General features: G+C 37.3%; 1 long non-coding RNA gene across 1 annotated transcript; it reads right to left on the bottom strand.

Annotated features, from left to right (window-relative positions):
* Positions 1-3,304: 3,304 nt before the first annotated feature.
* On the bottom strand, positions 3,305-3,952 carry LOC140697571 (uncharacterized). Its single transcript, XR_012074723.1, has 3 exons — positions 3,760-3,952; positions 3,577-3,644; positions 3,305-3,407 (listed from the first exon to the last, which is right to left on the bottom strand). It is a non-coding gene; the product is annotated as an uncharacterized lncRNA (long non-coding RNA).
* Positions 3,953-13,135: the final 9,183 nt, after the last annotated feature.

The following is a 13,135-nucleotide window of genomic DNA, read 5'->3' as shown; positions in this document are numbered from 1 at the left end:
AATCTTTACCTTCCTCTGTCATGTGGTGCCAAGGTCTCTTGGATCGTTTGTATTGTCTTCTACCTTAAATGACCATCAATGTACATATTAAAATACTCCTTGTCAAATCACGAGATGTATTCTTGAAAAAGCGTAGTCCCTGAAAACATGTATGTCAAAGTTATTTTCCCACCAGAAAAAAGAAAAAATAGAGGCAAGATTAGGATATTTTAGCCCCATGCAGAAATATCCTTCTGCACCGCTTTTTCTTGTACCAAGTTCGTGGAATGAATATGCCAGTTTGGATGTTTGAAAAGAGTGAAAGGCAGAAGGAAGGTGGAGGCATTAGAAAGCAGGCGGTATCATCACCCTAACAAGTTGTTTAGCACTGGCTTCATGACCGGGTAGATCTTTAAGCAGCAAATAAATTATAAGAAGGCAACACTGCCATTAACATAATAAGGATAAAAGCCTACATAGCATCAATGTGATGCTGGGAAGCAGATAATGGATAATAGAAGAGAGACAGTTATGAGCTGTCATTCAGCAATGACTGATGCAGTCCGTTGTCCCCGGGTGATGTCTGTGTAGCGTCACGGCTGTGGTGGATGCTGTTGGTGCTCAGCCCAGATCACCTCTTCCAGGCTGGCAGTGTCTTGTGATTCTCCTAACAGCTGTGAAGACTGTCTGCTCACAGCTTCGCTCTTCTCGTCAGCGCAGCCTCTCAGCTGACTTGAGTCAGTCACCCAGCTCAGGCGTTACATGCATCCCCTGGGGATAACCCAGAGCCAATGGTGGGGAAGTGGCGGGAGCACATCTGTGCTGCATTTTCCCTTCACAATTCCTGCGGGATCAGGTTGAACTTGGACTCCGCTCGATCGCTCCCCATACTGCAGTCTGCTTTGCTCACTTCCTCACAGGCTTCTCCCAAGAGCACTCTCTCAATCAGAAACTGCATGAAAATCCTTGTCTCAGGCTTTGCTTCTGGGAACTCATCCTATGCCAATGGCCTAGGATAGCACTTCTCAGATGCTATAGGACCAGACTATTCTTCACAGGGGCAGGTGTGTATTCACCAAAAGGCTAAATAGAGAATTTACACAAATTGCAGATTTCCAAATTCCAAGCTGCTTGAGGCAAATATATGTATAACAGGAAATGCCTTTACTGTTTGATGCTGAAAGATGCCTGCCCGGCCCTCACAATGTCATTTTCGGTTATAAGTTACAGCTCTTGTTTTGTTGGGGATTTCTACACAAGTGTTGTATAAATGTGTACCGCTTAACACAGAAAAAGGTTCAAAACAAAACCACTGTGTGTGGAGTGCTAACTATTGCAATCTTTCTCACACTTGTCACTTGAGGGGAACTTTTCAGATTGGTGTGGCTATAATCAGTTTTTTGCAGTACTAGATTTGTAAATATCAGAGTCCAGTATAACGTTGAGAAGCGCTGATATTTAGAATACAATATTTAAACTCCTTACTCTGTTGGCCCTCAAAGTTTTCATTTTAGGAGTTAAAAAGCTCTGACAATGCCATCAGATATAGTTATTAGTGGTGAACTGGTCTTACTATCAAAGAACACCCTGAATTTCCCAGTCCACTCCTTTCCTGGCAATCATGGGAGCTCCTTCACTACTAAAGTTCTTTCAGTGTGAATTTTAATAAAGACCCAGAGCAGAGTGTTAGTTTGTTTCATTTTGTTTGGTTTTTTAATTTCATCTCAATAATAATAACAAATATTTATTGATTGCTTATTCTGTTCTAGGCATTGTTCTGGACTCTTGATAGGTATTAATTCATTGACTGAATTAATTCATAGCAAACTTTTGTAGCTTGATAAAAATATCACCACAGGTTTGTAAATTGGACTAATATATGAATAAAATCCAAAGTACAAAAAATTAGGCATCACATAGCTTATAAGTGGTGGAACTGGAATCCAACACCAGATGGGTAAGACAGAGAAGATATTTGTGATTCAAAAATAGATTACCCATGGAGAGTCGTAGCTGAAGCCTTGGTCTACCAGTGACAGGGTTATGGTGTGTCCTGTAACCATGCTGTTCAATATGTGGTCTGCGGTAGCTGGACTGTTGCTCCATAAACTCTTTGCTGCTGCTCAGAGACACAGCATCTTAATCGGTTCAGGCTGCTATTACAGACCACCGTAGACTGAGTAGTTAAGACAACTAATATTTATTTCTCACAGTTTAAAGTTTGTAGGCACAGTTTCCAACACCAACCCCCCAAATTAAAGCTCAGCTAAAATCTGTTTAGAACACTGAAGAGCTGAGTTAGATTTGACTACGAGTACAAAAATCAGTGTTATTCCATTTCATGAGGGTAAGCCTGGGTAAAAACATTTAGGGCAACCTGTAACTCAATTTAAGGGCCATTAGTAAGTGCCTGTAGCTCATAACATCTCAAAGTGAACAATGGAACCAGGGTGAGAGTGGAACCAAGGGACAGTGCCACATGTTATTGACTGCAGAGTGGCAGGGAATGTAGGTAAAACATAAAACAAGCTTCTATATGTGACTCCTCTCTGCATAACGCTCTAGAAGGAAGCAAAGGCTGACTAGGACCTGGGTCATGGTGAAGGGTCTCAGATTGAAGTCGCAGTGCTGACTCACTCAGCCCTCTCCTCATAATGCCTGCCCTGTAACTTCCCTCAGGCAAAATTCAGCTTCAGACTTCAGACACTGAAGGGAAGCTTTTTAGGGAAAGAATCTGATTTCAATTTAATTATGCATGGAGATATTCCGGACCCCGCAGCATTTGGAAGGGCTGAGAAATGACATTCACTGAATTAGTTCCCTTAATGGTTAGATCGCACAAAAATAGCCCTACAAGAGGGAGGACAGAATGTATTCCATCTTTCTGAGATGAGTTTCAGGGAAATTAAATGGCTGGAGCCAGTACATGGCAAAGGACTCCTTCTCTCCAGAATCTTAATCAGGTCTCCTTTGCAACAGGAGTTTCATTGCAAAAAGGTGGTGATTTTAGATGAGAGCACATTCTGCCTCGTTTCCTCGGGCATGATGAGATGTAGCCAGGGGAGAAAGGGTCATAAATTCCATGGCCTTTACAACAAGTCAGGATTTTGAGGGACTTAATAGCAGCCCATTACTGAGTTACAATTCCTGTACTTTGCTGCATTTTCACGCCAAGGACTGACTAGCACAGAGCTGTTATGAGTTGCTTCTCAGGAACGCTCATCCCTCTCGCCATCCTTTCCCCTTGGACAGGACTGGAATAGAGTAGCTCCCCAGTTTTTACATATAAAGATGCCTTGATCACTTGCAGGAGAGGAAGACAGAAGACGTTTCTATTATTTATTTATTCAGTCAGTTATTTCTGGTTTGTCATAGATTTACAACCATTGGCATCAGGAGATGCAAGTCCGGTAGAGCTATTCTGACACCTGGTGGATGAATGAAAACACAAACTTAGAAATAGGTTTTCAGGAAGTATGTCTATGAAAATTTAGAAGTTTATTTAGTGTACTTTATGCTTTGAAAGAAGACAAAGTTTTGTCTTAAGTTATAGGTACACTGGACACACACAAACCTGCCGGTACAGAAGATACTCACTTTTTCCCAATTATCTTCTGTCTCTATACATTACAGTTTTCAATTGCAGGCTAAATCTGTCTTCTGATCTACAAAAAGAATGTGTCCTAAACTAAACGTGGGACTGTGAACATGAGCAATACACAGCAATAGTGCGTGTAAAATACAAGGTTTCAGCCAAAACCACCTTCACTTTTCGCCTACCAACTTGAGAAGTGCTTAATCCTTTTTCCCCTCCTGTTCGCCTTAACGGGGACCCGGCCACGGGCAATTCCCGTTCTCTGCTCTGTCGGTGGTCCACTTCTGTCTCCTGAATCATCCATCTCCTGTGCTCTCCGACTTCTCCCTATCGGGATCTTAACATGCCCAACTCTCCCCCATCTTAAAACATTAAAAAACAAAGAAAAATCACTGCTATCGAAACAACAGAAGCCGCAGAGAAATCACCAACGGGTAACCAGCTTTAACTGCCAGGTCTGACCGCCTCTCTTCTCCCTTCCTGTACATTTTCTTCTATCACTGAGCTTCTTGAAAGGAAGACCTACACTTACTTTCGCCATTTTCTCTATTCCCTTGGACTTAATAACCCACTTCGGTCCCGAGTTAAACCACAGCCTCTGTGGAAACCCCCCCCCACCCCCACCTACCCCTCCCCCACCTTCCCCGTCCCCCACCTTCCCCCTCCCCCACCCACCCCCGAAATGTCCTTTTGGCTCCTCTTTAGAAGATGAGTGGACACGTTTTAACACTGATCTTACTTACTGGGAGTCACTGTGTGAAATTCGTAGTCATTCTCTGCTTCTCCAGAAACAGACTCTCAAGTTTCCTAGAAGGCAGTTTTCTGTGTCACTTCTGCTCACTTTGACGCGCGTTCGTCAGTCCTCCTCTCTTGTATCCCTCCGCCCACCCCTTAGATGGGTTTGTTCGTCTGCCTTCTCGTTCTGTTTCTCTTGCTGAGCTCGTCACATCTTGAAACCATTATCACAGTGACATGTGTAACCATATTTTTCTTTTTAATGTAATTTATTTCTCCTTTTTAAAATTACATTTTGTACATTATTACACTCTCTTGTGTACAATTCAAACATTGCAGAGTCATATAGAGTAGAATGTGAAAATTTCTTGTATGCCCCTCATAATGCATACACACACACAGATGATCTGTCTCCTCACAGGTAATGAGTTTGCAGTGCACTTTATTTTCCATATTCATTTTTTATGCATTTCCATAATACATGCCATTATAGTTTAACATAATTTGTTTCAGCTATGTGCACCTGTGACTTTCTATGATCATTAAAAAACATACCTTAGATAATTTTCCAAAGAGCTAAAGAGAGAAGGCTGCAGGAGAGAGAACGTTCTACTAATTTCTAATAATGTATACTTAGATTGTTTCCTTTTCTTCCCTGCAATTAACATCTTTGTATAAAAATTTCTGTGCACATGTTGGAATCTTCATGGGTATTTTTCTAGAAGCTGTGTCAAGAGTACATGAATTTTGAATTTTGATTGATACTATCAAAATACCCTCCCTCAAACCTACATGTTGTCAATATGATTAATATTTTATAATATCCCAAGCAATAAATAAAATATCATAAACCTACTTTGTATTTTCTGATGACTGATGAGGCTAAGGATATGTTTCGTATGTTTAAACATTATTTATATTTTAGAATTGTGACTGCTTTCCAATTTTCCCACTAAGATGTTTGTCCTTTCTTTTTTTAAATTATAGGTGATTTTTATATTATTGATTGATTGATTGTCATTTATTCAATTGAAAATCGACTAATTGACTATTGTATGCTTACCATTGACCAGATTCTCCGTTGGTACTTGGGATTCAGAAGGGAATAGACAAATAAGGTCCTTTCCTTCCATCATGCTTACCAAGATGGCATTCCACAAAGATGAGAAAGAATAGTTTGGTCAAATTTGATAGTGATAACTGCTTTGAAGAAAACAAGACAGTACAGTCTGAGAGACACTAGCAAAAGTTTTTTGAAGAAGATACATCTCAGCTGGGAATTAAATCCTAAAAAGTCACCAGCCAGGTAACACTGGGGAGAAAGGCTTCCAGGAGAAGGAACGTTGTAGAAAGAAAAGAGAGTTCGGGACTATGCTCTGAATAGTCAAACATTTAGAGATTGGGCACAAGAAGAGACCTAGAAAAGAGACTGAAAAGGAATAGTCGGGAGTACTTAGAGAAATCATGAAAATGTCACGAAAGTCATAGTGAGGAAAAAGAGACCTTATTTCTTCTGGAGGACTGAAAACAAGACCATTTCTGCAGTGGACTAGAATAGAGCTTCGTTGCAGTGGGAGGAATAGAGATATGGGGTAATAGAGGTAAGAAAAATGCTTGCAGTTTTTGGGATAGCAGGTGTATTGTTTTTATTTTAAGAGAAGGGTTATGTATGTAGGAGCAACGGTAGATTAAGGAAAGAAGAATGATAAAATTGCACTTGACTCCTGTTTTCTCAGTGAAATCCATGAAGAAAGCCATCAGCACAGAGCAGGTGAAGGCAGGGTGGGTAGAAGGGTGGGTACAAGGCTTGAGAAGAAAAGAAAATGTGTACAATTTGCCTTTTTGAGGAGAAAGCACCAGGAAAATACTCTGGGCGGTGTGTGGGGACCATTTAAGAGTTGCCGTTATTATCAAACGCTCTTTCCCCCACCTCATACTTAAATTTCAGCTTGGTTGAGTGCAGAATTCAGTCGAAGTGATTTTCTCGTAAATCTGTAAACGACTTTAATAACAATTGCTCATTTTTGCTAGCCTTCTAATGAGAAATCTTGTGTAAACCTGATCTCTGTTCTTTTGTAACTTTTCTCCACTTCTTAACTCCACTCCTCAGCCCCTGTCAACATCTGCTCAATGCTTTTACATGATAACTTCTAGCTGTGGGTTTATTACTAAAATTCATTTTGGTAAGCATCCAGCTTGATTGAAGACATGTATCTGTTTTCAGCACTAGGGAATTTTAAAAAATGCGTATTTTTAACTTTCTATTTTCTTTCTTTGCTCCTTGTGGATCCTTTACTAGATGGATGTTAGAAATGATAAATCTATCCTTAAAGCCACCTAATGCTTTTCTGTCACTTTCCCCTTTTACGTGGTATTTTGGGAGAATTCCTTGACTCGTACTTCCAGTGTACTACTGAATTTAGCCTAACTCACTTCTGTGGACCAACCTTCCCATTGCAGATTTGCGTTAGTTGTTCTAAAATCGCCAGCATCATCTTCGGCCCTAACCAAATTCTTAGTACTTTAATCTGTGGGCAAATACCATGTCAGCTTTTCCTCAGCACCAGTGGAGTCAGGAGAAGGGACTTCAGGGCTCAATTGATCCAGCTGCATTTCTCTACTTAATGTCCTGGTGGTTGTCTGAAGACCTTCTCCTATTCCTTACAACCACTGATTCTGTGCTTGGAAAATTTCCAGGATCATTCTCACCTGGGCAGCTGTCTCCTCCCATGCATTTTGGACTGTGATTTCTTCTGTCACTCTTTCTCGTAGGTTTCTGTTTTTAGAAATTCCTCAAACTTTTTGGTTTGCGCTGATGGAATGTTTTCTACTCTTTGATAATGTCATCTCTTTGTTATTTCATGGATTTGTGGTATGACAGAAAGTACCACATTGTAAATGAAAACATAACCCCTAGACTGCTCTCTTGATCTTGTCCCCTATTCTGCATTGTAATTGTTCACTGTCTTATATTCCTAAATAACCAAAGCTCCAACCAGAACAATGAATATATCTAGTTTATAGTTGTAAAGACTGTATCTTTTGCTAATATGATGCCTGAGTTTGAATGGTAAGTACTCTAACAATACATTAGCTGTTGTCACTAATCATATAAATCATCAAAATGTTATCACTATTAATATATGTCTTACGTTTTCAAAAATGTTTTGGAATTTAATTGCATTCAGGTATCCTGATAAGTTTATGACAAAAATAGTTACTCACCTTGTTTAGTTATGTTTTTATAACAATGTAAGAATATGTGTGGCCCAGAATTTTAAGTTTCATTTGCTTTTTATCTCTTGATTCCTTGGTACATGGAATTAGATCCTTAGGGAAGAGCACCCCACAGATAAATCCACACATTTGAGGGCTCTGTCTCTGAACAGCAGCAGCATGTGGCTCTCTGATCTGCCTCTGCCAAGGCAGTGCCCAAGATGGGTTTCAATTAGCTGGGATTGTCATCATGTTTTCCCCTGTCAAGGTTTTTTGGGGTAAATTTCTTTTATCTGTTTTTCTTTTATTATATCTTTTATCTTTTATTCTTTTAAATGTAACTTAGCCATATGCAGGCAATACAATAACTATCCAGGGCATTAAGCTTCACAAAATTATGAGTTTGGGAAGAATTATTTGTTTATATCAACCTTTGTTTAGAAAGAATTTAGGGTGGCTTGCAATATGTAAGTGCATGGAGAGAACATAAGTTATAAAGAGTTCGAGAAAGAAGAACAAAAACAAGGACTATTAAATCCTAAGGCATAAAACAGAACCAAGAGTTAGGCTGATACGAAAGGTGTACGTGTAGCATCCCACTTAACTGGAAGTGTGGACTGATTTGGCTCTGAGCATAATAGCAAATATCTCAGACAGAAAAGACATCCCACTCCCATCCCATTTACCACAGTGAACTATCCACAATTTACAGTCAAAATTACTGACAACAATCAAAGAGCGTAAATACTGAAGTTTAATTGATCACAGACGATGCAGAGGCCAAAAGCAAATATGTTTTCCCTTTTTTCTTGGTGTTGGTGTTTCATTCACAGTATATTGGCTTGATAGCCTCTCCCTGAAGTTCTCCTCAAAGTGTTCCCTGGTGGTGTCTGGGGACTCTCATGGTGCACTTGAGCATTTTCATAAAACTTCCTTAATTTTTCTCATTGTCACCTTGTTGCCTTTGAGAGTTGCCTCTCTCTCAACTGCTACTGAGCGCGCAGTTAGTTTCCCACTGATTGCTCCTCTTGGTGGCCCTCGTGACCCTCATGGCCCTGATTTACTCGAGCAGGGAGACAGTTCCCTTAGGCCACAGTTCTCATCTCATGCATCCATGACTCCTTCCAGTGGCTTCTCTAAAGGAGCCAGTAGCCTGGTCATCCCATCACAAGGAGAGCTGAGCCGCCTGCCACTCTTCAGAAGACCCCCTTCTTTAAATGAAAAGATCGTTATAATTTCATTAGTAATTAATGTGCCAATATGCAAATATAGTTTTAATATGGATATCCATGATAGTTTAGTTACTAACATTCCAAATAATAATGGTCTGTTTTATTTAAAATGGACTTACAAGGAATCTTTGGATGAAACTTGAAACAGCCTAAATATGTAATCCTCTGAACCTAAATTTCTTCTCATTCCCTTCGTAATACACTTAAGCTCATTGGGAACAAAGCAACAACAGTAGTGCCAAACACCTTCACTCAAGTGTTCAGAACATCAAGCTCTCCAAGCAGAATATTTCGTGACTCACTTTTATGTTGTAGTCAAGTTGAAAAGAGCGTTAGGAGTTGTGGAGTCTTTTTCTCCTTAAACAGCTGTGAAAAGTGAGGCTCAGAGTGGTTAAGGGACTTGCCCAATGTCACACATTTATTTTTAGCTTAATTAGACCCCCAATCTTCACTTTCCCGACTAAAGTCAAGAGTTAATTCCATATTTATTTCTAGTTTTTCTTTAATCCATAAGTTAATGAAGACCCCCATACTCCATGTTTCTAAAATTTCATCACTTTCTAAAGAGGTTAATTATTGAATGAGAACACTTATTGATTAAATTATATAATAGATATTATTATATATTTTAATATATTATTTAATAAATAAAAGTGCTTATCCTGCACATCTTCTGGTGTGCCATCTTATTCTAGTAGCAAAATGCTTCAAGTAAGAAAATATGATTTCAGTATTTTTACTATGGGAAGAAGAAATAATTTAAAGTTAGGAACAATAACTTGACAGTAGGAAGAATGGATGTCATTTTGAATTTTTAAAAAAAAACATTAAATCAAGCCAATCTCTACATCTGCTAGTTATTAATCATGTATAAAAAAGACAATAATTTTATGACAATGAAATTTCATAACTATAATGTATTTGAGAAATAATTTATATAAACAGTCCAGAAAATTTCTTCTCTTCTCTGCTCTTTGTGCAGTCTGGATGTTAGCATTCTTTCCTTTCTTATTAATTTATGAAATAAAGTTTTCTTCTCTACTTCAACTCAATTCTTCCACGTGCAAAGGAAAAATTACCAGAGAATATGAGTTCACATTCAATCTCTTGCTCATAAAAACTTTTATTCATAGAAGAACATTTTCAAGTTTGAACTCAGAGCAATTAAAATAATTAATAAATGTATGCACAAGTATATGTGCTTAGATTATTTGAATTGTTCTAAACCAGACATTAACACTTTGTATTTTTAACCTTCTAAATCATATTTCTAGTCTGTAACAACTAAGTGGCAGAATCATTTTTCAATTAAATATTTTAGTTTGAAAGAGTTTCAGATTCACCTGCAATTATAAGAAATAGTACATAAAAATTCCAACTACTGTTTTTGCAACTTCTCCATTGGTAACATCTTGCAAAACTGTAGTAGTGTATCATAGCCAGGGTGTTATCTTTGGTATGATTCCCTAATCTTATACAGATTTCCTCCATTTTACTTGTATTTGTGAGTGTGTGTGTGCGTGTGTGTGTGTGTTAGATTTCATACAATTTTATCACGTGTAGGTTCCTGTATCCACCGCCACAGTCATGATACAGAGCAGCTTTATCATCACGAGGACCCCTTCCTTGCCCTTTCATAGCCACGCCCACCTCCCTTCTCCCACACCCCTACCTTTACCCTGGACCACCACTAATGTGCTTACTGTCCCATTCTATGATTTTGTCATTTCAAAACGTTATAGAAATGGAAACGTACAGTATAGAACATTTTTGGATCAGCTTTCTTCATTCAGCACAATTTCCTGGAGATTAATCCAAGTTGTTGTGAATGTAAAAATAGTTTATTAGTTGTTATTGATAAATTGTATTCTGTGGTGAAGATATACTGATTTCTGTAACCATTCCTCTGTTGAGATGTTTCCAGTTTGACTATTATGAATAAAGTTGCTAAGAACATTTGTGGACAGGTATTTAAGTGGGCATATGTTTATATTATTGTGAGCTAAAAGTCCAAGAGTGCAATTTCAGGGTTATGCAGTAGTTGCGTGTTTAGGTTCATAAGAAATCATCAAACTGTTTTCTGTAATGTCTCTACAACTTTACATTTCCACCAGCAATGTATGAATGATCCAGTCTGCCACATCTGCACCAGTGTTTGGGTTATCACTTTTTTATTTTAACCATTCTGATAAGCATGTATGCTATCTCACTGTGGTTTCAATTTGCATTTCTCTTAATGACTAATGATACTGAGCATTTTTTATGTGCTAGTTTGTCATCTCTGTATCTTTATCAGTGAAATGTCTGTTCATGTCTTTTGTTCATTTTCTCTTGGATCGTTTGCTTTGTTACTGTTGAGTTTTAGGAGTTCTTGTATATTCTAAGTAACAGTTCTTTGTCTGGTTTGAAACTGTTTTCTCCCAGCTTGTATGTAGCTTATATTTTTCATCCTGTTAACAGGATAAAATGTTCTGTCTTTCACAACACAGAAAATTTTAAATTATGGTAAGATCCAGGTTTTCCATTTTTCCTCTTAATGACCATGCTTTTGGAGTCAAGTCTAATAAATCTTTATCTAAACCTCAAAGACTATCTTCTTTGGATTTTTGTCCTTAAAATTGTTATAGTTTATGTTTTACATTTAGGTCTGTTATCTTGTTTGAGGTGGTTTTTGTTTGTTTTTGGTGTGAGGTTTAGGTCATTGTTTGTTTTTCTTGCCTGTGAATGTCCAATTGCTGAAGAATTCCTTATTATTAATTTCTTAATGACATAATCTTTCCTCCATTGAACTGACTTTGAACCTTGTCCAAAATATGCACAACTAAATGTTTAGATTGTATGAATTGTCTTAATACAAGTATTAACTGTACTTTTAAGGTTTTGAATCCTATTTCTCAGATGCAACCACTAGGTGGCAACATTGGCTTTTAGAAACATGTTCTTAGCAACAGGTCCCTGAAATTTTCAATATGTTAGAATAAATTTTATAGGCAGAGTCTCTAATTTGTATAAGTTATAACAAAAGAAATAAACTTACCAAAAGAGCTCTATATATTTAACTAGAGAAAAGCACAACATTAGTGTATTTTGGAATGTGGGAAGTCCCATTAATTTTTAATGGTGAAACTAGCGAATGGGACAAACATTAAACATTAAGGTAGGCTGCTTGAGAGTCCTGATACGTGAATTTTCAAGAACTGCATTTATAAAACTTCACTGAAGAAAAGAGAATAACTTGTGGGTCTTTTTCTAGAGTAAACTGTAAAGAATTTCTTACAAATGCCCATATTTACATACTATAGTCCTGATTTCCAGAGAGAATATCCCTTTCAGTCAGAGAAGGGTTTTTGGCTTTGAATAATCACAAAGAGATGAACGGTAAAGTTCTGTCCAGTGAATAAACTGCAAAAGAAATCTATCCGGAAACACATTTATATAAGCTCTGTTAATGTCTATAACTTTTTAATGAGATATTTTAATTCACTTCATTAGTGTCAAATGTTCTTAGCTTTAATAACTCATCACACTGTATTAAATATCTGCTAATTATCAACTACCATTTTTACTTTTTGTAATGAAGAAAATGTTTATTTAACATGGTAACTTCCCTAGTGTTGTATTAAGAGAGAAGACCAGTATTCTGATACATTTTTCACATAAGCTAGAGAAAAATGGGTATATTACATATATGTATAACTAATATAACTAGTTTTATAATTTTATATATAATTATAGTTTTATTGAGATATAATTGACATTATCATGTCTTAATTTAGATTTTTGTTCACTTGAGAAAGAATAAATCTTTGATTTCTAAAGCTATATTTAATTTTTCTCCTCATTAACTTTTTTTGTATATATTATATGTTTTTATTCAAGTATAGTCAGTTTACAATGTTGTGTCAGTTTCCAGTGTACAGCATAATGCGTCAGTCATGCATGAGCATACATATATTCGTTTTCATATTCTTTTTCACCATATGTTACTACAAGATATTGAATATAGTTCCCTGCTATACAGTATGAACTTGTTGTTTATCTATTTTATATACAGTAGTTAGCATCTGCAAATCCTGAACTCCCAGTTTATCCCTCCCCACTCCCTTCCCCCTCTGGTAGCCATAAGTTTGTTTTCTATGTCTGTGAGTCTGTTTCTGTTTTGTAAATAAGTTTGTTTGTCTTTTTTTTTCTTCTTCTTTTTTTTTTTAGATTCCACATATGAGTTAATATCATATGGAATTTTTCTTTCCCTTTCTGGCTTACTTCATTTGGAATGACAGGTCCATCTATGTTGCTGCAAATGGCATTATTTTATTACTTTTATGGCTGTGTAGTATTATACAAAGTGTATAAATATACCACAACTTTTTAAGACATC

Source organism: Vicugna pacos, chromosome 7 (genome assembly GCF_048564905.1).
Source record: "Vicugna pacos chromosome 7, VicPac4, whole genome shotgun sequence".
NCBI lineage: Eukaryota > Metazoa > Chordata > Mammalia > Artiodactyla > Camelidae > Vicugna > Vicugna pacos.
The sequence above is the reverse complement of the archived record's forward strand: the minus strand, read 5'-3'. Positions and strand labels throughout refer to the sequence as shown.